Source organism: Amblyomma maculatum, chromosome 5 (genome assembly GCF_055883805.1).
Source record: "Amblyomma maculatum isolate TAMU_Amacu chromosome 5, ASM5588380v1, whole genome shotgun sequence".
Lineage (NCBI taxonomy): Eukaryota > Metazoa > Arthropoda > Arachnida > Ixodida > Ixodidae > Amblyomma > Amblyomma maculatum.
In genome coordinates this window covers 23,196,566-23,224,316 of record NC_139348.1, presented here as the reverse complement: position 1 = coordinate 23,224,316, position 27,751 = coordinate 23,196,566, and the positions used below count along the sequence as shown (strand labels likewise).

The 27,751-nt window shown below is 48.9% G+C and overlaps 2 pseudogenes; one reads left to right on the top strand and one right to left on the bottom strand.

The window, feature by feature from the left end:
• Window positions 1–793: 793 nt before the first annotated feature.
• Window positions 794–3,012, bottom strand: LOC146187866 (uncharacterized; annotated as a pseudogene).
• A 20,220-nt stretch (window positions 3,013–23,232) lies between these two features.
• On the top strand, window positions 23,233–26,600 carry LOC146187865 (uncharacterized; annotated as a pseudogene).
• Window positions 26,601–27,751: the final 1,151 nt, after the last annotated feature.

The following is a 27,751-nucleotide window of genomic DNA, read 5'->3' as shown; positions in this document are numbered from 1 at the left end:
ACAGACAAGTGGCTGGTACCATTTCTTTGCACGGACAATGGGCTGCAGACATTAGAATATACTCTTCCCTCAATATTAAATAAATTAAAAGACGTAAACCAGTCCACTAAAGCTGCACTGTATCAGTGTTTTGTAGTTATGTAACCCGATGGTATCTTCCACAGTTATAAAGTTCTCTCTTATTGTCATTCATGGCCTCTATTATAATTTCGCACTTATATTGTTGTTAAAGTGTGCACTATCTGCGGTCATTTTTTTTCAGTGATTCTGTGAATATATCCTGCTAGTTTGTTTTGCTTGCAGAACTGATATTTAGATGCTGTTGTGATATACCTATGTTTCCATTGCATTACTTATATTAGTGATCCGGTTAGCTGCATTTAAAACATTAAAAAAATGTATTTGCTTCTTTTATTTGTATTTTTATTTTATTGTATTCTGGCCTGCTTTATATTGGCTGCGTGGGTCTCGTCAAGCTGTTTACTCGCGGGTTTTAACCCAAGCAGCCGACCAGAACATTCTGGGAAAGAAAATTGGAATTTAATTTTACTAGCAACGCTTGTGTCTATGGGGCGACAGGGTGCAGGAGGCAAGTGGGAAGACAGCCTCCCGATAGGAGAGGGTTCTATACGTTACCGTAGAAAGTACTACTGTATTTGTTTTTGATGTACAGTTCATATAGTGGGGCCCTGGGTAGGGCCAGACTAGCAATACGAATTGACTTGTAGTGGTGGTGAACTCTTTTATGGCGGTAAAAAAACAGGGGACCAGTCAAAGGACCAGTTGCGCTGACTTAGAGGAGGTCGGAGGGGATCCTTTGGGATGCCGCGGCCTGCACCGCGCGCTGGATAAGCCAGCGTTGGTCTACTGGCTCGGAAGTACACAGGACAGACTCCCACGTCTCTGGGGTGTTTGAATTGTCTGTGTTGTAATGTGTACAAGTCCACATCATGTGTAAGAGTGTGGCCGGAGTTGAGCAGTGTTTACACATGGGGGCTATCTGATTCGGAAAGGTCCTGCTGTATAAGAGGGGGTGTGGGAAGCTGCCAGTTTGCAGGTTGCGCCATTGGACGGCCTCGCGTCTTGTTAGATAGCGGTGTGCGGGAGGATATGCGCACCGTTGGAGTCGGTAGTGCTGGAGTATGCCTGTGTAAGTGGCGAGCAGAGAAGCACGTGAGATATTAGTGTCAGCGGAAGCAGGGTGGCTGATCCTACTCTCGGCTCGGCAGCTGAGATCTCGAGCGAGAGTGTATGCCTGGGCGTTTCCGCTGAGCGACTCGTGGGCTGGAGCCCAAAGAAGTTAGCGAGCTGGGGAAGAGGGTACTGTAGAACGTAGGATGTTTAACGCCTGGCAGGAGGTACGGCCAGCATCGTAATTGCGAATAGCCGGTTGAGAGTCACTGATGACGACTTTGGTATTAGGGTTTGCTAGCGCTAGCGCAATGGCAAGCTCCTCAGCTGCAGTGACTGTTTCTGCATTGCGAATGCTGCAGGCTGTGTACCAGCTGCGGTGAGGGGCGAGAGCTACCGCCACCATCGCTGCCCTCGATGGATGGTAAGAGGCGTCCGTATACGTGACGTCCGGACGTCCGCTGAAGCGCTCATCGAGTTGACGAGCCCGGTCGGCCCGTCTCTCGGCGTGGTGTTCCGGGTGCATCCGTTTGGGAATGGGAGGAATGCGGAGATTTAGGCGATAATCCGGTGTAAGTTCAGCGTAACCTGGGGCCGATCTCGGCGGGGAGATCCCAACTTGCTGCAGTACCGCTCGGCCTGCGTGTGTGAGTGAGAGCCGCTCATACTGGGCGGTGAGGGTTGCCTTGATCATTTCGCTCACGATATTGGAGATTCCGAGAGCCATGAGCTTAAGGGTAGCTGTGGGCTTGGGAAGACCTAGGGCCGTCATGTATGCTTTTCGATGTGACGCCTCTAGCCGCTCGCTTTCGGAACGAGTGAGACGTAAGTAGGGTCCAGAGTAGGTGATGCGGGAGCAGATGAAGGCTTGAACGAGGCGCAGGAGGTTAGACTCTCGCATGCCATGATGCTTGTTGGAGATTCGCTTAAGGAGGAGTCCGATCTGTACAACCGACTGGTCGATGCGTTGGATTGTGATGTTGTTGCTGCCGTTGGCCTGTAGATGCAAGCCCAAGATCCTGATGTTGTCTGCTCGAGGAATCGGGTTTCCTTGCACCTGGAGGTTGATTTCAGGACGTATCTTTGAAGGGTGTCGTTCCGGGGAAAGGATGATGATATACTCGGACTTTGTCGCCGAGCAAGTGAGGCCAACTGTACTTAGATAATCTCCAATCCATTAGATCGCGGTCTGTAAAGTCTCTTCAATCTGGCCGTCACTGCCGCGCGTGATCCAAAGTGTGAGGTCGTCAGCATAAATGCTGTGATGCAGGTGGGGGTGTCGGCCACTAGCTTTGGCAGGCCTATCAGTGCGACGTTAAAAAGCATCGGCGAATGTACGGCGCCTTGCGGCGCGCCACGGTTTCCCGGAGAGATGATGCAAGGATCTCTAGTGCCGGCTTTAAGTTGCACTGTGCGGTCGGTGAGAAAGTTCCGGCTGTACGCATACATGCAATGTCTAACACCGAGAGCTTGAAGTTGTTGAAGAATCGCTTCATGGAGGACGTTGTCGAATGCCTTGGCAACATCGAGGCCGACGATGACTTTCGTGTCTAGTGTACATCTCAAGACTACCTGATGACGGGGAAGCATAATGTCCGGGGCCGCTAAATGAGGGCGGAAGCCGAGCATTGTGTCTGGTAGAAGATGGTTGTTTGCAAGGTATCGTGAGAGTCTGGTCTGGAAAACATGTTCCATCAGCTTCCCAAAGCAGGACGTGCGAGAGATGGGACGGAGGTTGGCCAAGGTTGGTGGTTTTCCCCGCTTGGGGATGAGGACTAGATTGGCGCATTAACACTCTTGAGGGATGGTACCGCTGGCCCAACATTCTTGAAAATAGTCGGTAAGAGCATGAATGGATGCGTCGTCTAGATTCCTAAGCATTTTATTTGAAATGCGTTCAGGGCCGGCCACTGAAGTCGTCTTGGGGCGATTGAGTTCTGCTCGGACCTCCGCAAAAGTGATTGGGGCGTCTAGACAAAGATTGTCCGCGCCCTGATAGAAGGGGAGGTTGGTTGCTGGTTCAGGTCGGACGTAAATATTTATAAGCTCTTGTTTGAGCTCGTCAGACGTGCCAGGATACTGGTGGAAGATTCGCTCGAGCTGTTGGCGCGTCTGGAGCTTGCCTCCTGCTGGGTCGAGTAAATGTCGAAGGAAGTTTCACGTCTTACGAGAGTTCGGAGTCTTGTTCATCTGGTCACATATGTTGTGCCAGCTCTGTCGAGTGAGTTCTATTGCATAGTTCTCAATATTCGTATGTGCGCACGCCAGTCTACGCCGGATATCGCGGTCCCATTTCCTAGTGGGAAGTAGAGCTCCGAGTGACTTCTTGCGCTCCCACAGATGGGCGTAGTAGCGGTCGCAGTGTGGGATACTGTCCTCTAACTCGACGGTTTGAGTGGCGTCGGCCACTTGTTTGACAATTTCGGTTGTCCACGCCTTGATATCAGTAATAGCGGGAGGTTTGTCCTGGTGTTTCCTGTGCGTCCGGAAGGAGTCCAAGTTAATCGCCTGAGCCGGCCGCGTACATTGCCTGGTGGGCTCGTGTATTACGATTTCGAGTACGAAGTGATCACTCCCAAAGTTTTCGTGAGTGTGACACCAAGTCGCGTTAACTCCGCAGGTCGTAAAGGCAAGATCGGGCGTTGTATCACGGTGTAGGCTCGTACCGTGTCTAGTGGGGTATGAAACGTCCGTGATAAGGGTCAGCTGGTGCGTGTGCCAGTGATTCCAAAGGCGTCGACCTTTAGCAAAGTCATAGTGGTAGCTCCAAGCGCGGTGATGCGCATTAAAGTCACCGAGAATGAGGAGGGGTTGCCCCTGCGCCAGCTGCTGGGCTTTAAGGAAAAGCGGACCGAAAATATCCTTATGAGCTCTGGGAGAGCTGTAGACAATAATTATAAACAGACTAGTGCAACGAATACGCGAGAGTCGAGGTAATATTTCGAAGAAGACGTATTCGGGGAAAGTTGGTTCTAAATTGTGTTGGAGGACAGTGAGATTACGTTTGACGAGAGTAGCTATTCGAGGTTTTACTGGTTCCGATAGGAATGTACTGTAACCGGCCAGTTTCGTGTTCTTGTCGCATCTCAAATTGTTTCGTGACTTGTGAGCCGATTGTGTGGAGTGAGCGTTCGATGTATGTTTCTAAAGCCTCGATGCGATTTTGACTGAGGTTGCAGCTTTCCTCAACTTTGGTAAAACGCGCCTGCCAACCCTCCGCGGGTGAGTCGGTGTCAGACGTTGCTTCGCGTTTTTGTGCGGATCGGTTGGGAGGCGCGATATCCGTAGGTACTGATCCATATCATCCCTGCGGATGCGAAGGAGACGGAGTGAGTGTGGCCGTTGGCTTTTCGAGAGCCTCTACTGTGAGTATAAGTTGTTGGATGACTGCTGTGAGTTCCATAATCGCTTTGTGTGTGTCTAGAGTAGTGGGAGTCCCTTCCTGCATACTCACCTGTTCTTGACGTTCTCGTAGATCGGCTAGAAATGGTGGTAGCCCAGGGGGCTGCTGCAAAAGATGAGGAGAGTCCCCTGTCTGCTGGACGACCGCAGGTGGCCCGGGATTGATCCGGGAGGTCCCCTGAGAACCCATCCGTGGAGCGGGAGACTTGAGCGGTGGAAAAGAGCTGCCGCTCCTGGCTATCGGAGCGTTGCCGGTCCCATCGGCTGGTGCGCTGGAGTGTGATCCGCTTTGCGGTCTCTTGGGTCTTGAGTTTCTGTTCCTCAGCATTTCGAATTTTCTCCCACTTCCTGCGCTTGACTTCGTAAGGAAACCTGAAAATTTCCCTGCAGCGACTACCGCCCGTGAGACGTTCTTTGCCGCACAGGCGGCATATGGGTTTGCACGTGTGGTCGTTGGTAGGACTGGATAGTCCGCAACCTCTGCAGTTGGTAGTTGTGCTTGCACAACCATCGGCTCGATGACCAAACTCGCCACAGCGATAGCACACCTCGTACTTCTTGAATAAGTTGCATCTGTGGCGACTATTGCATAAGTAGACCCAGGTAGGCACTTAGCGCTGAGCGAATGTGATGAGTACTGCGGTGGTGTTCCCGAGCCGCCGAAAGTCCACAATGGGTGGGTTACGGTTGTCTTATAACTCTGCTTGGATTGTATTTCGATCCAGTCGCAGGTCGACGCCGCGAACCATACCACGGCTCGAACTATCATCTGGAGCGCAGTAGACGGATATCTCATACGCCTTGTTGTCAACGGCGATCTCTTTCAGTTGCAACACCCGTTCAGCTCTTTCGACGACTTTCGAATACTTTCGACGCGAAAGTATTCTGGGTCAGATTAGCTTGTATTAGGTCTTCGTGACGAACAGCGTCCCTGGTGAAGCGAGCAGCAGTGCAAATCGCATCCAGTAGTTGGTAGGTTGTAATCTTGGAAAGTAGCAGCCCGCCCCGTGGGTGCACAATTAGCTTGAGAGCGTTGCTGGTTGAGCGAGGCTGGTTCGATGCTACAGATTTTTTGGCTAGTAAGCGTCCTCGCTGCCGAGGCGTGAGTTCAGCTTCCGTCTTCGCACGCAGCCCATTGTCGTTTTGGGATGCTTGGTTCGGTCCCGCTTTGTCTCCAGGGAAATCTGGCACGGCAGGCCCTGATGTTGCTCGCGCTTCCCGGAGCTTGTTTACTTTAGACAACCAATCACTGGCTGCTAATTCTTCTCGAGAAATTGGAATGCCTTCCACGGTGACCCTCATGACGAACTACGGCGCGCGGGCACGGTCCACGGCGCAGCCAAGCTGGCGAACGCTGCTGCGACGCAGGTGGCGAACGCCACTGCGACTCAGAGCTACGTATTCTTCGACGCGGCGCAGTAGACTTGTAGGCCCGGCCACTGGAAATTACTGCCCTTATTTCTTTGGGCGAAGAGAGGATAACCGATGGTCGCTGAGGGTAACAAACTGGATTCCAAGGGAAGGAAAGCGTAGCAGGGGGCGGCAGAAAGTTAGGTGGGCGGATGAGATTAAGAAGTTCGCAGGGGTCAAGTGGATGCAGCTAGCACAGAACCGGGTTAAGTGGAGAAATATGGGAGAGGCCTTCGCCCTGCAGTGGGTATAATCAGGCTGATGATGATGATGATTTCTTTGTTAACGAATTGATTGAAGAAAGGGTAGTTCACTCCATTCTAAGCTTGGACTCTATGCTTAGTCATGCAACATGGTTAGGTTGTTACCATTTAGGTGCTTAGGCCGTAACCAGTTAAGTAACAGAAAGTAGTTGTTTTTGTTAATTCATTTTTGGTCCTCCCAGTCTTACTCTGAATATATATTATGCTCCAAATATATGCTCTGCTGCCATCATCTTCAAGCATGCCTCCTGGTCTTTCATGTCGAACTACACGACTGATATGTATGCTGATGTTTGTTGAAGATAACATCTTTGGCACTGAATAGCACTGTGCTCCTTGCCAAAAGTGATGACAGAGCCACTTTATGTGTTTGTCGTAGCTGTTCAAAGATCAGAACACAGAATAACAGGCAACTATCATGGAGAAAACTAGTTTATCATTCCCTGGTTGGTAATAAAAATATTTAATGTATAATGTCTTGAGTGTGCATTCTCATGAGAACACAACACAGTTCCTGCTCCCTGCAAGATGATCGCAGCAATGACGGAGTTGTAGCAGGAAAACACTGCTCTAAAAATTAAACATTGATGGATAATACTTATGTGTCAACCCCAAGTGAAAGCATGAAGTGTGGCTTCAGTGACAGTGGAAACACTGTTCCAGCTAAGGGCTGTGCTAATTATGGTTTCTATATGTGGTAAGTAGTTTTGCCTTTCATATAAACTGCACGGTAGAGCAACTAATAATGTGTACTTATGCTTTACGGTACATATATGCCATATCTCATGTTCTTTCTTTACCTGATGCTCATTTATAGTTTCACACAACTCGAACAATGCTACGCTTGCTGCTGTTGCCTACATAGCTTCCAAAGATGTAAACTGGAAAAGTGAGAATGGTGCAGAAAGCAATACGTTTCAAGAGAACTATGTCGAGCGTAGACAGTCATGTACAGTATGACGCTACTATTTACACATTGATGCAATAGTGCTTTGTTAACACAAGTGCGCAAGTTTACTGAAAGCAGTTTGTGACACCTTTCACAGCTAACCTGTTGTCGAGACTGTGTTTTTATTTAGCGCTTAGCGGGATATTGCAGGGGAATATGCGGCTGGGTGTTAATGTTGAAATGCTTTGCTGTAAAGAGAACAAGCATTCTGATATCAGGTGCAGGAGGCACACGGCAATTACTGTTTGGGCCTTTAACCTTGTATTTAGCAGCACGAAATTAGAGCATTAGAGAAGTGACAAATGAAAGCGTTGGACATCTATTATAAAAAAAAAAACAAGGTTTGAGAGGAAGCCTCAGTTTGGAAGCAAACATTTCAACAAGAGGACTTCTCTTCGTTCAGGTGAAGATCGATCATCTTGTGTAAATTTTTGCTTGTAAACAGGCTCGTGCTCAAAACCTTCTTTGGTTTTCTTTCATACTGTGTATACATCTTCCCCTCATTCTGGTGAGTGCTTATGCACACTTGCAATACTCTTGTGCACTGCATATGCAGAAAAACATTCAAGAAGTTGTAGAATTAGGTAAATACTAGCTGCTGTTGAGAAAGACATCTTTAATAGTGTGTCATCAAAATGAAAACCTACTGAGTGTGTTGGCTTGCTCGTTCAGCTGATAAAGCTCCTCTTGACATCTGTTTTATAAGACAGCCTTTAGGGTAGCTGCAAATCGTTTCTTGCAATTAACTGTCAGGTGTCCAAGAAAGCACACTCTACGTATATGCAAGGAAGGTTGTGTACATTAGGTTTGTATGGCCAATCTGCATTCACTTTCACTTATTCACATGGGTTATTTATGCTGCATTTGATGAGGTGATGTGTGGATATATCTGGAAAATCATTCATTTGTTTGATTGATATTGTGAAAGAAGGCCAGGTCCAGACGGCAAGGTCGTGAAGGCAAGGCAAGGTATGCCGTGTCAGCGTTTAATCTGATGGAGAAAACCCAAGCGCGAGCCGGAGCCGGCGCCGCGGGACGATGGTGATGGTATGTACAAGAGGAAGAAGAAGATCATGGTATGTACAAATGAAAGAAGATCCGTGGAGCGCTCACACAATCTGCCCAGGGGATCGGAAGCGGCCAGCCTGGCCGCTCCTAACCAACCGATGTACCGCGGCGCGCAAATGGCTTCAAGCGAGATACATGAACAATTTCAGTTCCACGGTGGCGTCGTCAGTCAGCTGGGCGATCAACAGGTATGACTTGGTAGATTACTGGGGAAGTTTGGTTGATTACCTTGTAGGGACTAAGATATGGTAATGGAATGGTAATATTTAAAAGCACATAAGTGCCCAGATACGATGTACAGATCACACGCACCGCTTCTGCGCACAGATTTTCGCTCCATGAGTCCAAAAAGGTTTTCGGCCTAAAAAGCAAACACGTTCCGTCTCGATGTTAACGTGCTTGCACACGGAACCCAATAAAATTTTCGTTGACCGCGCAGACACTAGGAGAACGCACCCAGAAAGGAAGGAAACTGCGAGCTCAGGGCCGGCGTAAAGCCCCTCTATCTCTGGAAAGTAGCGAAATTGTAAGATCTTTGCCGCCGTTTCCCTCTCCCAGGGCTTTCCTCCTCGCTCCTCTACGCTCCCCTCTCCAAAGAGAGAGTGAGGGCGGGTTTTCTGGTTTGTCATTGGCTGCCGGGCCCCCTGACGTGACAAACGCGCGCGCAAAATCTTGTTTTGCTTGTTTTTTATTTTCTCGCTGCCGCCATTAAACTGCCTCGTCGTACCATTCCTGTGGCTTGCGCGCGTGCAGCATGGTAGAAGAACAAATGGTAGCGTAACTCCCATAGAAGCCTGCGTGTCGACTCTGACCGAGGCTTTAGTTTCCCAGCGCCCCCTGCGAACTGTGAGGCACATCAAACACGTGACGTTGCTTGTGACGTCAGTGACGTACTTTTGGCAGGGAATTTGATTGTCTTTTTACTTATGAACGAAAAACAAGGCCAACAACGACGGAGGAAGAACGATGCTCGGATAAGGCAGAAAAATGGACACCGTAACTGTTCAGCCAACTTTACTTGACATGGATTTCTACTGTCAAGTTTTACGTTAACTGAAATGTTACGGCATCTTTAACCACCTTATCATAGCATCGTTCTGCCTCCGTCGTCGTTAGCCTAGTCTTTCGTCGCGCGTCATGTAAACGCATTCTGGGGCTTATTTTTTCGGGCACGTTTGTGAACAAGGGCCTTCAAGTGAATTCGGCAAGCACATGGATAGAACCACATGGCTTGAGGCATTTCACTAAGGGCATAAATGAGTGAAGCTGCGCTGCACAGAAAGCCAGGCTTTATTAATTCACGATTACTTACATAGACGCTTCACGACAATGAAATCTAAGTGTAGGAGAGCGACCACCGCTCATTCGTCACGGTCTTCATGAAATCCTCGTGATAACAAAATGACCTGAGCGTAGGTCTCCAAACGAAACGCGGTGAGATTATAAAAGGGTAAAAGATCTTGCTAACAAACAAAGTATACATATCAGCTTCAAAGAACAACAAAAACAAACGAGCGGAATAACTAACGCTAGCGCTAGAACGCCAACCTGTAAGAGCTTAGATAAGCAATTCAAACTGGGATTGCTAGTATTTAGAAGTTAATGCGTCTGAGAAGTGAAAATATCTACGATATAGCTTCGCTCCAATAAATCTCGCCCTGCTCACGATTCCCATATTTTACTCGCGCTTCATTTGCCACTGAAAGGAGTCAATGTGAGGTTACAAATTTACAACTTAAGCATTTAACATGTTCATGAGAAAGATCCCATTGACAATAGGAACCTCACTGTAATAACAGCTAAAGCACGTTCAGCGAACGTTGGTGCGGTAATACGACGCAGTAAGCAAAACACGCAGCAATGGGAGCGGAACGGAAGGCTTTGAGCAATGCGACACGCTTCTTGGGGGCAATAAAATCTCACCTTCACCGCTCAATTAAAACATGCAGCGATACGCCGCTCATGCAGACGTGTATCCGTAAAACAAGCCACCACTTTTACGATGTGCCTGGGAGGCCGAGCCGAGCCGCCGAGCTGTGACGCAGCATTGTCCCATCGTCCGGAAATGCGCACATGCAGCGGCAATCAGTTTCTCATCGAGCACAGACAGTCTTCGCCTTGCTGTAATGACTGCTTGTTACAGATAACCCACTCTGTACGCAGCACGCAACGATGAACGTTGAACCGGGGCCGACGACGCACCCATTCCGCGGATGAAAAAAGCTTTGGTCTGAACAGTCTGAACCATATCTGAGCTTTGGGCAACTACGCAGCAGGTAACAAGTGGCCGAGAGAGGCCGTTAGAAACAAGTTAAAATATTATTAAAAACGTGGCACGTTTTTTCTTACGCAAGAAACAAAAACTGAATTCATTCCTGAGCGCGAATATTATGTTTACTTTCTAGTTCTTTGGAGTTCTGGCAGATCTTATTTTCTGTGCGTTAGTAATTTGCCTCACAGTTCGCAGGAGCCCTCATCATCGAGTTGATGCCGCTGGCAGTAGGCAGCTGCACGCGTTTTCTTCCGAGTTGCGCGACCAGTTGTACATTGACCTTGCGTGCAGTTTCGAGCACGCGCTGCCGTGCTGCTGCGCGTTTGAGTGTTCAAGTAGAACAGAAACAGAACATAGAATAGTAGAACAGAACGACTGTCGCGCTTCGCTGATTACCAACACGGCACCGGCAAGGTTAATTGAGTTGAAGAACTTTTCACAGTCTCACATGTCACTGCCAGCCGTAATCGAAACTGTAAAAATTGCTGAGAACTTTTTCCGCAGTAACAGAGAGGGTCTCCTCAAAAATTCAATCAGCACTGCACAACTGCAGGCCCGGATAAAAGATAGCATTTCATTCGTATCTTGCTTCCCAGCCTGCCACGATGTTGTAAAAGAGATTGTGAGTATTTTCGTGAAGTACGGATCCAGATTTTTGTCCGAGATGAAGCCTCCAAAATATCTCCAGTGACTAGTAGTAAATGCGGTAGCAAAGGCGTAGGCATGCGCGTCGCTGCAGCTCAGATTCGGTGACAGTATGCATTCGTAATTTCATGTTTTATTAATTTGAAACATTTGTGAAAGTTGTGGTTTGAAAATCTGCATACAATTAATATTTTGCCTGTCGCCTGAATGAATCTGTAAATTGTTCAAATTTTCTAGTAACTGCTTGCATTTTTTAAAGATATTCTCGTGCATATCTGAAGCTTATAATCATCGAAATTAAAATTGGATTGTAGCGTGTGTGAAAAATCTTTCTACTAAAATTATTTGCTTGCACTTCGTTTTCATATCTTTTCATTTCGTTAACGTTTCTCAGCATCTTCCAATTGTCTAACAGTGTTTTTCTGTGCATTTATTTTTATTTCAAAATGTGTGTTTTCAATTAATGTGCCTGCGCCAGTCTTAGGACCCTTTTCAAAGCGACCAGTGCTGTGTCAGTAAAATCAAAGATGCTACTTGGTTCCAAATGCAACAGTGTTTATCGCTACATTTCTTCTGTATTTGGAACTGTGTATTTTGTACGCGCCACCTCTTACGACCTTTAAAGCAAACCTATTGTGACAATAAAATAACACCCTATTTTGCCTGAGTCACTTTGCCGATCAATTGATTTTGCGAAGAAATAAAAGCCACTTTTTTCACCTACACTGCCTCTGATTAGCAGCTGTAGGAACACTGCTTCATCGTTTTCTTACAGATGTGATTTGAAAATGAAAGCATACAACAATCGACGCTTTTGCTTATAGGTTAGCCAGAAGCGATCGATGTTAGAATTAGCCGGTTTGCCGCTCACGCGCAAAGGTGCAGAAGATTTCTGAAGGGGCCATTGGCTCTCATTCAGGGTCATCTATCTGTCACCCAACACAGATGACACCATAATTGCCTGCTCAGTTTATTTCCCGTTCTTGATGCTTCAGAGTACCCGAGCGCGATGCTGAGTGCAAACATTTCTTGCCGTTTTGAGCATGTCTTCTCCTTCCTTCTTTGTTATTGCGAACAATATGTGCCGCTAAAACCAAACATAACATTTTCAAATCGATTAGTAGTTACCTGTGCAAAGCAGGTTTAAAAGAATGCTTTAAAAGGCAGCACAAAAAGCCCCCGCCCTTCACTATCATTGACCCTTCCGCGGCGCCCCTCGAGCGCAGGCAGGTTCAGCGTGCCGTGCGCAGCGCTCCCACCGGTGGGAGAGTGAAATCAGAGGAGAATTGAGGAGGAAAGCAGCCGAAGGGAGGAGAGTTTCGCTACTTTCCAGATAGAGGGGTTTTAGGCCGGCGACCGCGGCAGTGACATCTCCCCGAACAGTGGCGCCCTCAGCAGAAAGAGCGGCCGCAGCTGTAAACTACCCTGGACGCGCTTGCCCATTGACGGCGCCACGACGCTGCAGGGCCGCATCAAGTGCGCTTACATTGAGCAGCTGTGGCGGTGGAGAACGCGGAAAGGTCCTTCGTATGCGGTGTTAGTGGAGTTCGGACAGCATCACGGCGCAAAAAAACATGGGTCGAAGTGCCCAGGTCAGGGAGCAAAAAATGGTATGGTGGTGGGGCGGACGCCGTGGAGTAGGCCGGAGGTCTTTAACACAACCCAACAGAAGTTTAAGGAATTCTTTGGGACTGGGTGTGATGTGAAGAAGTCTCCTGGAAGACGCAGACACTACCATACACCAGCTCTGCAGCTGAGCACTGTCTTTTCGCATAACGGCCCATAGACCAAGGCGCACAAAAGGAAAGGAGTTGACCCAGCGGCGCAATTGAGGCGAGCAGTGAGGGCGGCATTCAATTGGCGGTGAAGGCGTTCCACCATGCCGTTGACACACGGGTGACAATCAGGGGTGCGGCAGTGCTTGGTGTCGAGAATATAACAAAGGGAAGCAAACAGGGAGGACTCAAACTGGTGGCCACGGTCGGTTGTCACGATGCCAGGTCAACCAAATCTTCACCAATAATGCAAACACGGGGGCCAGTTGGTTGATCATTCTGTGATCATTCAAATCTTCACGTTCCATAACCTAAAAGTTTGTCATTGTTATTAGCATCACACTTTTCTCATTTTGTATGCTTTTCTGTTTGAGCAGCTGCGTTCTGTTGGCGAATTCTTCTATTAACGCATCAAACGCTGTCCACCGTACGCCTTGTAGGGGGCATGAACCTCGTCAAGTCCATCTAAGGTGTTTTGTCCGCGCTCCTAAACATCGTAGGATATTTGAAAAAATTGATTTCATTTAAGATACCCACGCAGAGATGAAGGCGCGGGAAACAGTCTGCGCGGTGATGTCAGGAATAAGGACTGCCTCCGGCCAGCGAGTGAAGCGGTCGACCATGGTGTGGATATAACGGTAGCTTCGAGACACGGGAAGGGAGCCCACGATGAGATATGTACATGGTCGAAACGACGTTCAGGTGATAGGAAGGCGTCTCGGTATGACGGTAGACCTTGGTCGTCTGGCAGGGCAGACACAAGCGCGCCCAAGTGGGCACATCAGGGTTGATTCCGGGCAAAACATAGCGCTGGGGGAGGATTCGCTGAATAGTCCGAATGCCTCGATGGCAGGTCATGCAGAGATTGGAAGATGGGGCGACGTACCGAGGCCGGAACAAAAGTGCGCGGAAGGTCTGTTGACACATCGCACCACAAAGGATCAGGCGAGTAGGAATGGGGCACAAGCCATAGTCGGAGGGAACGGGAGTTCTCTAGAAAAGCGGCAAGATCATGGTCATTCGGCTGGGCGTAAAAGAATGCGATCCAGTCGACAATCGGAGATAGAGTGTCTACCGCGACAATACGAGGGAGGGTATAAGCGGCAGTGTTGGTGGCACCTTGCACATAGTGAATGTCCGTAGTAAGCTCCGAGATATAAGCGAGTTGCCGGAGTTCGGGGATTTGCTGCGGAATACATACACCAGAAGCTAATGGTCGGTCAGCACGTGAAACTGCCATCCTTCTACAAAATGCCGAAAGTTCTGTATCGCGGAGTAGATGGCCAGGAGCTCGCGACCAAAGATGTTGTAGCTGGACTCAGCAGGAGGTAGCCTCCGAGAGTAAAAAGGCAATGTTCTCCACTCGAAGTTATGTATTGCTGTAAGACATTAACACGACCATGCCTGAGGCATCCACCATCAATCTCGTAGGGGCTTTGCTGTGCAGATGGCCCAGAAGTAAGGCGTTCGCGACTGCTTGTTTTGCTGCAATAAACGTGCCCAGAGCTTCTGATGACCAAGAAACGGCGTAGGAGCAGCCAGCGATTGGCGGCAGGAGGTCATTGGCGAGCGAAGCAGCTCTGCACAGTGTGGGATCAAGTGCCTGAAAAAATTTCCCAGCCTCAGGAATTGCCATAAGTGGCGCAGTGTCGTAAGCTGGGGGATATTGATAGCCTGGACGGTGCACGCGAGAGAGCGAATACCCTCCGAAGATATGTGACGACCCAAGAAGTGGATGTCAGAGGTACCAAGCAACCTACTTGGAGGCGTCCATAACTAGATCGTACTGCTGTAGGCGCTTGAACAGAGCACGTAGGTGTTACTCATGATCTTCAGGCTGGCGATGAGGACATCATCCAGGTACGCTAGAAAGGCGGCAGGACCCGCGTGTCCTCAGCCATGAATCGCTGGAAAATCTGAGCCGAACTGCAGAGCCTAAAGGAACCCGCAAATAGCCAAACAAAACAAATGGCATCAAATGGAGGTGTTAGGTATGTCGGCGGGTTCAGTGGGAATTTGGTAATACGCCTTCACGAAGTCAACTTAGCTAAAACGGTGCAGCCGGCGAGGCGCGGCGTATATTCCTGGATGTGGGGCAGCGGCTAGCTGCCGTGGACAGTCTTAGCATTCAACGCCGGATAGTCACCACAGGGACGCCAGTAATAGGGATCGGGCTTGGGTACTAGATGCAGCGGTAACGCCCACGCGCTGGAAAACCGGCGTATAATGTTGAGCTGCAGCATGTGGTGAAACTCAAGTTTGGCGATAGCGAGACAGTCTAAAAATAAGCGGTGCGGTCGAGCAGCTGTGAGTGCACCTCGGGAGATGACGTGGTGTGTCACCATATATTTCGGTACCTGAGTGAGGCTGTATGGCATTGTCAGCACCGGGAAATCCGCCACCATTTTTTTAAACTTCGAGGAAGGAATCAGCGTGCGGATGCCCATGAAAGCTAGGTCGGTCAAGTCTCCCGAGATGGAGAGATGCGTCAGACCGTCAATAAGGCGACGGCGCCGCCCGCTTACATCCAAGCCGAAGTATGAGAGGGAGTCCTAGCTGATGATCGGGTGACCCACGTCTGCTATGACGAATACCAATCGAAAAGCGCGGCGAAGCTGAATTCGACGGTGAGATATCTTAGTCTGTACGTGGCTATAGCCGAGCTGTTGGTAGCACAGAGCGACTATCCTGATGACTTGGAACGATCAGCCATAGTCGGTGAAACCACGCTGATTTCCGCGCACTTGTCTATAAGAAACCGGGTGCCAGAGAATGTGTCAGTTCCTATAAATAGGCGGCTGTGACGACTGGTGTGACCACACGCTGCCGTTGGTGATCCCGGCGGGCGTTTCCAGACCACGAACAGGGTGGTGTACACTTTGTGGGCCGGATGTAGAAAACGCCAGTGGCACCAGCAGAGAGTCGGAGGGCTGGGACTCCGAGCTTGATGTGTGCGCTGAAGAGATTGATGATCGAGGCGAGGCGGCCGGATCTCCTGGGGTAGGCTGCGTAGTGCGGCGACTGAGGCGGAAAGCTTGACGAGAGAGGACTCCAGGCTCGAAATCGCCCGGTCTGTAGGCGGCAAAACAGTTGTGACAGACGGGGAGGTCGCCTCATGAATGTTATCGGCGAGCTCAGTCAGGCGGTTGAGGTTGATCTCACCGGCCACCGCAAGGGCGAGGTGGATGGGCGGGGAAGGCATTGGAGGAAAAGCTGTCGAAGCAACGCGGAGTGGGTGGAGGTATCGTTCTCACCGACAAGCTGGCGCATCTGGCGCAGAATCTGGGAAGGGCGTCGATTGCCAAGGTCTTCCTACCTAGCGAGCTTCTGGAGGAGGCACCGCTCCAACGGCCTAACTCTCTCCAGAACCTTGATTTTCAAGTGCTCATATGCTGTATCACTTATGGGGCGGGGAGAATGTGGGAGAGCTCGCCGGCAACGTCGGTAGGAAGGCTCGAGGCGACATAGACGTATCGCGTCGTCTCCGAGCTGATGCTGGCAAGGCATATGTGTGCATCGATCTGGGGGAACCAAACTTGAGCGTTCTAGGGCCGAAAGGTGGGAGACGAACCTCCACTCACGAGACGTCCTGCGGACGTGAGGCCTGTTTGGGGATGCTGCAGGATCGGTCGTTTCGCGTCCTAGTTCTTCCGGTAAAGTCCTAACTCCTCGGGAGCGAAGGAATAAGATTCCTGGTGATTAGTCCCAGAACAAGACTGCTTGCAGAGGCTGCAACAGCCATGCCCAGGCGCTGTCTTAATTTTCTTCGCCGGACGGCGCTCGATATCCGGGTTCCCGGCGCCACCCAAGAGGGCTCTACACTCGAAAAGCCTTCCAGTTTCATAGGTTTATCTAGAGTCAAAAAAGGTTACCACCATTCAGGCGTCGTTTCGTGGGCAGTCACAAAGTACAACTCACGTGATCACACCGTTGGAGCATTCATTCACTTTATTGTTTCACTGAAGGCATTACTTCTGTGAACAAGTCAACCTTTTCGCATGTTTGGGTGTACTCAATGCTTAGTATCCCGTTTAATTAATTACATTTTGCTTTGCCTATGAAGGAATGCTACGGCTCAGTGGTCAGCTGGGATGGACTTTAATGCACGCAAATATTCTCATGGGAAGGAGCCTCCCCTGGCCGTCTGGTATTACAGGGTGCGTAAGATTTTAATGAAGCGACGCTCTCAGCCTCGGAGAGTCATGTGTGAACAAGTCTGCATCGCCATATACCCCGCTGACAGAGAAGAGGTGAATTATTGCTTCTGCACTTCCACGACGAAAACACAACTGTTACTTTCAAATTCATTGTTTGCATAGTTTGTAATGGTACTCTCTTTACTAAATAGAACATGTCTTTCTCTGAATTTGAAGAAACCTTCAACCTCTAGCTCAGTGCATGCGTAGTCGACGCATAACAAAAAACGATAGTTTTGCTCCTACAATGAAACAATTTTGCTCCTAATGAAAATGCTCAGTAGTAGTATACACATGAGCGCGCCACTCTTTCTTAGTGATATCATTGGGGAGCTGCTTGGCTCATTTTTTATTCAACGGATGTAACGCGGAAATGCAGGGTACACCGAAGATAGAAGCGCAGTCGCAGCTCTCTCCACAGCTTCACCAATAATAAATAGAACCTTAGTTTGGGCCAGTTGGTAATAACTTTTCGAGAACATAGCACAAGAAAGACACAGACGACTTTTTTGTGGTATATTTTCGAAAAGTCATTACCAACTAGCCCAAACTAAGCTTCTGTTGCATCACATTTCTCCTACATTGGGCTCTTTCCCATCCTCTCCTGCCACTGTGAATCCTGCGATCACCTGTCTCAACCTCATCGCTTCAACACAAGTCAGTCAAGAGTACTGGCGTTTTGCCTGAAACGCCGACTTGTCCCTTGGGAGGTGCAAGTCTTATTCGGAGCCGTGCCACAATCGTGGGGACATTCCCGGAGAACCTGCAAGATTTTGAAAAGTTAGTGCTGAAGACAAATTAGGCTCTAACATGATTGGATCGAAGTCGTCGTTTTGGAACAACGAACGGGAAACGCTAGGAAGCTAGCGGAATATCAGAAGCAAACAGCGCAGACGACTGAGTTCTTGTGGCAACGAGAGCGTATTCGACTACCACAAGCAGATAAGTTAACGAAAGGTGCAGGAGAAGACGTCCCCGTTCTGGGACACGCTGTCATTTCCCCTGAAATACGGAGTATTTTAGAGATAGGTGCGAAGTTTGCAAACCAGCCCCCAGTGAAAAGGCAAACAATGATCGCGTTGGTCCGGAAAACGGCAGCAAGGGCCGCAGAGAAAAGCAAGAGCGGCTTATTGAAGATGGAATAGCTTGCCTTAAAAATAATGAAAGTGAATTGACTACTAAGAAACCACCGTTTCAAAAACGTGGTCTCTTATCTGCTACGACAGAATCTAGCAGCGTTGCAATGCGACAAAGAAGGTGGCTTTGCCATCACACCTGCAAGCTTGTTTCAAGAAAAAGCCCTCTCTGCAATTCGTAAGAACTTCAAGGAAGTCAAGTTTGACCCGAAGTGGTGCCGACGTGTCGCAATTCGTCTGCTTGAAGAATTGGGCCTTGAAACCTTGAAGAAATGAGTGGACAAAACCAATACAGGGTCGCTAGAAGTGTTTGACACCGCCAAAACACACAAACCAGAAATCCCTTTCAGGGTCATAGTATCCGAGAATGGCACATGGCAAAAGCTCGCGAGCTTTACCTTCAGTGACACCTTAACACTTTGAAGATCCGTTCCTGATCCGCAGTTCCAGAGATTTGGTAGACAGTTTCGAGCAGAATTCCTACTGCGCAGTGAGTGGTTTTTCAATTGACATAGAACGATTCAGTGCCTTATGGAGAGTTGTTCAAGGTGCTCCGTGATACGATTTCTGAAAGCGGGGAAATAGCTTTCCAGAACGGTGCGGGAACCAGCAGCGATTCGTTCCTTACCCTGTTGTAGTTCTACCTTGCATCAACAGCTATTATTTCAAAGGGCTATTTATATATTCAAAAAAGAGGCATTTGTATCATTCTTCGGTTGCACTTGTGTTATGCAACATATTTTTATCCACTGTTGACAAGCGCATTCAAGCCAACCTTTCTCACCATCCTTCTGTAAAAGTGTTCAGATACGTTGAGGATTTCTTAATTATTTTAAAAAAATGCCATGCGAAAAAATGTGATTCTCTCATGGAAGTGCTGAGCATTTTTTCTGAGCACGGCGCCGTGTTAAATTTCACTTGGGAAACATCTACAGATGGCCGCATGCAAGTCTTAGATATCGAATTGAATTTCACTGGCAGCAGTATGTGCTGGATGTACCATCCACGAAGCAAAAAGCGTCTGTTGCATTTTGGCAGCGCGCACTCAAAGGTTGTTAAGCGGGGGATCGTGTCTTCCTGTCTTCACGGAGCCGTTACTAAATCCGGCACGCATCGCACAGCCGATAGCATTCAAGAGCAGTTCAGACGTCTTCTAGAGGCAGGTTTCTCCGTGGACGTCGTACTAGCAGTTTGTGAGAGTGTTTTGCAACAACTGAAATCCCCAAAGGGTCACGGTATTGCGCAGGGAACAGCAGTTAACAAAAACAAGACTCCTGTTCAAGTAATGCCATATTTTCAAAGGTTTTCGCATAATTTCAAAAAGCTGGCAGCGCATTATAAAGTAAAAGTCGTTTTCTCTGCCACATGCATACTTTCCCTCATCAGCACTAAGGAAGGGAAAGAATGAGATGCTTGCACGACGAAACATCAAATGAAATTCCCGGTATGCAAGGCTGACGTTGTGTACAGGATTCCTATCGGCTGTGCGCTTATACATAGGGCAGACAGGAAGATGCTTTAATAAAAGGGTGAGAGAGTATAGGTTATGCATACGGAAAAATCAAGAAGTAACTTTGCCGACCTCTCTAAAGCATGTGAAATAGAGGGAGATAATGGATGCTATCCAAAGATGGATAATACAGAATTTATACGATCCGCTAAAGCGAAAACAGAGCGTGAAGTAATGGAGGCGTATTTCATAAGAAAGGCCGGCCATATGTGCGTCAGCACGCCTTCTATAAATTTACTGGGCAGTGAGGTTAAATTCCTGGACGGACATCTGTTGGTGTTAACCATTTCTTCAACGGTGTTTCCCTCAAGAAATTTTCCTTTTTTTTTTTTAAAGTAGGAATGTCTTCAATATTCTTTTTCTCATATTCAATGCTTTTATCGCTTTACAATTCATGTTTTATATCTTTTAGTTTTCCCTTTTGTTCTTAATCCCCTTAAACGCATAGCTATTTCGACCCTTGGTGGTTTTGTTCCCTCGGTGCCGTGATGTTCTTATTTTCTTTTCTTTTCCACGTGCTGTCATCTTGATTTTGCTATTCTTTGCGCATGCTCACTGACTGATGGTGGTCATTATCAACTCCTATATTTTCGACGTGGGGGCGTTTCCTAAAATAAAGTTGTACGTTAGCGCCTGTCCCGTTACTTCTATGTCATCCGTGTCTTTTTTGCTCTATGTTTTCGAAAAGTTGCGGGCCGGTGAAGCCCAATGCAGCAGGTGGTGTAGACGCTTTCCGACATTCTACCTGTCCTATAGAACTTCGAGATTCAGCGGACTTTGAGACTCTGAGCGTATAGGGCCCGCCACTTAGTATTCGTGAACTTCAGTCGTCTAACTCTTCTTACAGACATGCGACAGCATTTTCTACAGATGAAAACGACGCTGCAAATATGTCATCTTGAAAGTAGCAGCCCGTACAAAAAAGGACATGAAGGGGACAGAAGCGCTTTCACGTCTCTTTTTTTTTTTTTGCTGCTGCTACCTTCAAGATGACATCTTATGATCTTGCCCAAATCTCCATTGTTCTAAAATATACGTTGTTCACACTGAGGTTTTCCGTAGCTCGAAACGATAGTGAATGCTGCTACCCTCATTGACAGTCCAAAGCTGAACTGGATAGCTTTCAAAATTCATGAGTTTCGGCAGAGTTCGCCTGTGTGTTCTTACTATACCCCACGCTCCACGCGTGCACTGTAAATGTTGTGCGCATACATTCTATAGTTGGCAAGCGCACACCGTGCATGCCGGCTTCAGCAAAAGCATCTTTCCGTGGAAGCATCTTCACCGTCGAAGCTTGACAGGTGCATGACGTGTTGCAAACGCAGTTGAACGAGAACAGACTTGAAGGCTATTTGGTGCACGCATTTTCCGTAAGATTAGCGTAGCAAGACATTGACAGAAAACGCATTATAGACAGGACACAGCACTGTGTCCTGTCTTCAAGTGTGCCTGTTGTTACTTGTCTCGTTACGCTGTGTTCAGCAGTTTTTCCGTCGCGCTCGCGTCAGCGTTCGGAGCTGCGGCCGCTATCGCCGCTCCCTCGTTTTTCCCTTTCCCGTTCTCACGTTACGCATGCCTATAAAAAAGCGAGCCTACTTCGCAAATAAACCGAGGTTTTGCTCTCTTCCTGACCGGCGTGGCTTATGTTCCTTGGCGCGCCGCTGGCGGCCGTGGCGATGTTACATTGGCGACGAGGATTGGCGACGCACAAGTCGTGAAAGAACTTAGCAGTGTAGATGTGTAAGCCAGTTTTTGTGGCGTAAGGAAAATAAAATTGCAGCGGGCACAAGACGGAGGGTGGAGACAACACAGGGCGGTGCTGTCTCCAACCTTCAGAAGATCCCTAGCACCGAACTGCACCCTTGGAAGGCATGGCACATCTCAAAATGCCAGACTTCGACGAAAGTACAGATAAGTGAAACCCATACCTTATTAAGGTTGAAGTGTACTTTGAAGCAAACGTCGTTGCAGATTCAGCAAAGAAGAGAGCGTTGCTTGTGGCAGCATTAAGCACAAACACTGTCCAGATATTGGCAGGAATGAGTGAGTGAGTGAACTTTATTAACTGCCCAGGGATCTTTTTCTTCGCCTCTTCAGCCGAGGCTGACGAGCGGTTGGCACCCCGAGTCCAGGGCACCACTGGCTTTCGCCAGTTTGCGAGCTCTTGTTACCAGGCAGAGCTGAGCCTCCGGGTCAGAGCTGGCCAGCGAAGCCTCCCACTGTATTTCATTTGGGTTTTCAATTTTTCGTAGTTGATCTGAGCTGCATTTCTATGTTATGTGGTACAGGGTAGGGGTCTTCCTGCACCACGGGCACTGGTCTCTGAATGTCGTGGTATGCATCATGTGTAATATGTGTAAATTAGTGAAGTGCTCGTCTGTAGCCGCCTCAGATCTATGGCCTCCTCGTTGCTGAGCTTTTTATGCAGCTCCGGATATACTTTCCGTAACCCTCTGTAGTGTTGTAGTGTTGTAGGATAAAGCAGAATCAGGTCCTCTGCCGCGAGACTGTTGGGCGCACGATTGGTTGCATGTCCGTGTCTGCGTACAAATTCCCCGTGATCCCTGCATGCCCCGAAATCCACACTAATGTTTGAGTGTATTGTTTTGTTGTCTCGCTTGTGGAAGTAAGGATTTGGTGCGCTACCTTAGATAATAAGTAGCTCCGAGAACGCCAAATGTATTGACATATGAAGAAGCAGTTGCAACCTTCAACGAGTATTACGACCCAAATAAGAGCGAAATCACTGAAAGCTGCAAATGTTTTAATCGTTGCCAAGCCGAAGGGGAACCAATTCAGGCCTTTCTGGTAGAAAAACGGCGAATTGCGGATAACTGCAACTTTGGAAGCAGTCTGGACCGGATGCTACGGGATCGTATTGTTTGCGGTGTGAGGTCGAGTGCACTACAGAAACGGCTCTTGTCTAGAAGGGACTTAACGCTACAAGAAGCGGAGACAATAGCAATGGCAGCGGAAGCCGCAGAAACCGATGTAAAAAGGATGAAGGCAGAGTAGACGCCACTACTCAAAGTAGAGGCATGCGCAAACGCCGAGTCTCGGTGTTACCGGTGCGGGCGGAAAAGTCATCTTGCGCGGAAGTGCCGAAGTCGTGTATCGCATGCAGACAAGACGCGGGGAGTCATTCCCAGATTTTGTAAAGCCCGGCCCATTCCCTATGCCTTACGCGATAAAGTGACACTGGAGTTGGACAGGCTAGTTTCTATAGGCGTGCTGTCGCCAGTGAGGCATTCCGAAAGGGCAACACCAATTATAGTTGTGCTAAAGAAAAACGGCACGGTCCGACACTGCGGCAATTTTAAAGCCACTTTGAACCCAACTTGTGCCACCGAGCAATATGCATTGCCCGTTACTGGCGACATGTTTGCCCGTTTAAGTGGTGGTGACTGTTTCAGCACGCTGGACTTGCGAGATGCATACGACCAAATACCACTTGACGAAGCGCCAAAGAAAGTCTGCGTAATTAACACGCATAAAGGGTTTTTCTGTTTCAATAGGCTATCTTTCGGAATAGCATCGGAACCGGCAATTTTCCACAGAAAGATAGATGAGGTGCTGGCAGGCCTTCGAGAGTGTACAAGCTTATTTAGACAACGTGCTTGTCTCAGAAAGAAACAAACGACAGCGGTGAACGATTAAGAAGCGTCCTACAACGTTTCCGAGAACGCGGAGTGAAACTTAGATACGATAAGTGCGAACTTCGCAGACCGGCTGTATTTTATCTGGGGCACCGAATCGACCGAGACGGTCTTCACCCGATAGAAAAGAACTTTGAGGCAATTGTAAAGGTACCAAGCCCGTGTAATTTCGCGGAACTGCTTGCATGTCTCGGAATGCTGACGTTTTACGCTATTTCCTGCCTAACATATCGACTACTCTTTTCCCGTTATATAAGCTGTTGGAAACGAATGCACGCTGGCGCTGGAAAGAGGAACAGGAATCCGCATTTAATGCGGCTAAACAAAGGCTTACGGCTGCCCAGGTTCTTGTGCCTTACGATCCGAGAAAGGAATCGAAATTGGAATGCGACGCGTCCCCTCTGGGTGTGGGATCAGTTGTTTCACACAGTCGGGAACGTTCATATGGGCCAATTGGGTTCCATTCTAGAACATTACCACAAGCTGAACGGAACTATTCCCAACTAGAACGAGAGGCACTAGCACTCATCTCGGGTGTAACAAAATTTTGTGACTACCATCTAGGGCGAGAATTCACACTGGTAACGGACTACCAGACGCTTCTGGGCCTGCTGAGACCAGATCGTCAGATACCATCAATGGGCGCCGCACGCAACCAGCGCTGGGCACTCTGCATGAGGGCCTACCACTACAAGTTGCAGCACACTCCGGGAAAGCAGATTCTCAACTCCGTTACCCTGAGCCGCCTACCACAACGAGCTCCGGAACCTGTCGCGGATGGTGAACCTCCAGACTACGTCTTATCCCTGGAAAGACTAGACGAAGGTGGTGTGACAACACGTGAGCTCATTGCCTTGACAGCCGCCGACCCCGTTTTGACTGAGGCCAATTGTCACTTTATGAACGGGTGGCCCAGAACCGCCAACTCATTACACCATTTCATAATGCCATTCTTTGACCGGAAGCTGGAATTGTCAGCAACGCATGAGCTAGTGTACTGGGGAAATCGTGTGGTAATGCTGAAAGAAGCTCGTAACAGGGAGTTGCGTCTTCTGCATGAGACGCACCAGGGATCGTCGGCTATGAAAGCAGTTGCACGTTCTCTATTTTGGTGGCCAGGGTTGGAAAAGGACCTAAAGAGGAAATATCAGCTACCTGTCAGAACTGCCCCCAGAACCTGCAGATGCCAACAGCCACTCCGCCAGTTAAGTGGCCATGCACCAATGAAAAGTGGTCACGTATTCACGTGGATTCTGCAGGTCCAATCGCAGGAAAAAATGATCCTGGTAGCGGTCGACTCGCATACTAAATGGATTGAAGCCATACCACTGGTGCATTCTGTCACGAAATCGGCGCACATTTTTATCAAGCCGGCGCGGCGCGAGGCCCGTGCGGCGCCGCATGGTTCCACAAAGTTCGAGAAAAGCCTCCTTCCCCGAGCGAGAGAGCGTGTAGCTCTGTACGCATCGCCGTCGCCCACTTTGTCATCACCCGGCGATCACGCGGACTCATCCGTCTGGAACATGCCAGACCTTTCCAGAACATTCTATGGGACCTAGTCAATGACGACGCGCTGCTCGACGGGAGGAAAAGGGTGTGCTTTAATCAGCGAAGCTAAGTGTGTGTGCGCGCTAGCATTAGCGCGCCTTAACAGGCAGACGCGGCGCGCCCTATTTATTGAGGCCACGCCGCTTCTGTAGTCAGTCAGTCAGTGTTTGCGACGTGTTCGCTTGTGCTTCGGCTGGCCTCCCGGGGATCACCCGCTGCTGGCAAGCCCACGGACCTGCGAGGGAGCGGCGCTCGTCTTGCACAGCGACCACATCGTGACTCTCGAGGCGTCGGACTGCAACAGGGCCCGGTGAACAATTTGGCGTTTGTTCTTCTGACTCTCTCGTGTTTGATCTGTGTTGTAAAGCCTCTGTGTTATTGAATAACTCTGTAGTTGCATGCTTAGCGTTTGTTCTTTTCTGTGAACCTCTCGTCTGTGCAATTTTATTGTGTGATTATTCATCTGTATCGTCTCTTGCTGTATATAAATTTTGTTTCGTTTGTTACTTCTGACTCCGACCCTTACTCTGGCTTGAACCGGCGACAGCTGGGCACCAAATGACCACCCCCTTCTGTCACTACATGGTAGTTGAATTCTGGCTGAGCTTGCCACGCAGGTCAAGGGCATCTCTTTTGCGACCGGAACAGCTACCCCCACTCACTCTAAGGATCTCTGGGAGTGTGCGCACCGTTAAGGGCGCATCGTTAATAATCCCTTTAATTATTAACTGGTGACACATGCCATTTTTAGTAGGTTCGGAGGTCTACGAACCTTCGTCTGTGACAGCGGTACGCAATTTACCAGCCAGGAATTTGCTACATTTGCAAAAACGATAATATAGTGCATCCATGGTGCGCCCCGTACCACCCTCAGTGGAATGGAGCCGCATAAAGAGCTTTGAGAACGGTGAGGGATGGACTTCGCAAAATGAAAGAACGGAAGTTGGAGGAAAATCTAGTAGGACTGTTCAACTACCGCAGGACTCCGCAGAAAAGTGGAAAATCCCCCCGGAGATGCTTTTGGGTTACCAATTACGACCCCGGCTGGACTCGTGTTTTCCTTCTACGCTTGCAGAGCCACCTCAGGGTGAAGATGCATGGACACCACTGCTGGAGTCAAATGTTTATGTGCGGAACTACGGTAGCGGGGACAAGTGGATATCGGGACAGCTCACGACGGCGTTCGGTTCCAGGATGGCCACGGTGTCAACCCCAATGGGCCTGGCCCGGCGACATGCAGATCAAGCTCGTTTGCAACGCGGCTGTACATCGGATGATCACCAGCTCGAACGTTATTTGAGCGAGCAAAACCCCCAGTCAGCTCACCAACGACTGCGAACCCTACTACGCCTACGACCTGCATTCCCAGCGGCTCAGACTCTCCGAAACAGTTTCCCGACGTCGCTTCTCCAGGTCAGCCTACGACCGAACCAGCACAGACAGAAAGCTACAAGAAGCCCCGAACAAGCCCTTAGGCGTTCTACGAGGCAACGCAGACCGGTGCAGCGTTTCCAGTTTTAGGGAGAAAGAAGTGGTGGCATATTCTCTTCAGCAGTTCTTCCGTTGCGCACGCGTCAGCGTTCGGAGTGGCGGCCACTATCGCCGCTCCCTCCTTTTTCCCTTTCCCTTTCTCACGTGACGCATGCCTATAAAAAGGCGAGCCTAATTCGCAAATAAACCGAGGTTTTGCTCTGTTGCTGGCCGGCGTGGCTGCTATTCCTTGGCGCGCCGCTGGCGGCCGTGGCGATGCTACACTAACCTTCCCTCATCTCATCACCATCGTTGAAAACGCATGAAGCCTCTCCTGAAGCTTGTTTGTTTTCTGGGACGGCGATGGTATAACGGCGATATAACCTCCATTGTAATCCCGTCCCACACAGCTAAAAGCCATCGGCATGTTATTCGAGATGCTTCCAAAGCATAAGGCGCCCAAGACGACGATGAGGAAGCGGTGGTATGGATCGCGGGAAATCCTCCAGCAGAATGATATCTCCACTTTCTGTGTGCATAGTGCTCATATCAAAGCGAATAAATTTGATCGCTGCGAAACATTGCAACTTCCGACTGGTTAATCTATCTTCTCTGCAACAACAATGGATGTAGCTAGTGTTTTATTACAGAGGTCATCGAAGCAATTATCGGGGCTAAGACAAGGAACAGACAGCTTGGACAGCACTGAGTTGCGAACTGGCTCGCTTTTATCACCAATGTGTTTGAAAAGAACGCGCAAGTCAGCTGCATTCTCAGACGTGGAGGAGCTTCAACGATGTAGGCAAGCACAGAGTCGAGGCCTCGCGTAACCTCGTTCATAACTACCTGAAACGTTTTTCGCAGCTTTTTGCAATCCAAAAGATATCCTCACATACTCAAAAATGACCTGTGCTGTTGCAATGACCGTTTTCAGAATATCGCCGGGCTTCACTGAGATTTATGGTAACCCGTCACAAAGCGAATTCTAAAGAAGATTGTGCACGCAGCCAAATTTAATCTGAAGTCCTTCATGTGAGGAAGTGAATAGCAGTCTGGTAAGACTGGGTATTGAGGGCACGATCATATCCGCAGTCTCCAGTCACCCGGATCTTTCTTCAGCACCATGTGGAGTCGCGACGCCCAGTTGGCTGAGGAAGGGGGCACGATTCAGAGTTCAAGCAAGGGTTGCAGCTGACGGCGAGCAATAGAGCGACGTTCTCCAGATATGCGGGGAGGGAGAGTAAATGCTGGAAGTTCAGAGGCAGCAGTGTGGCGGGTGATGGAGTGTTTCACCAATGACTCTGGTGTGCGACTTCGTAA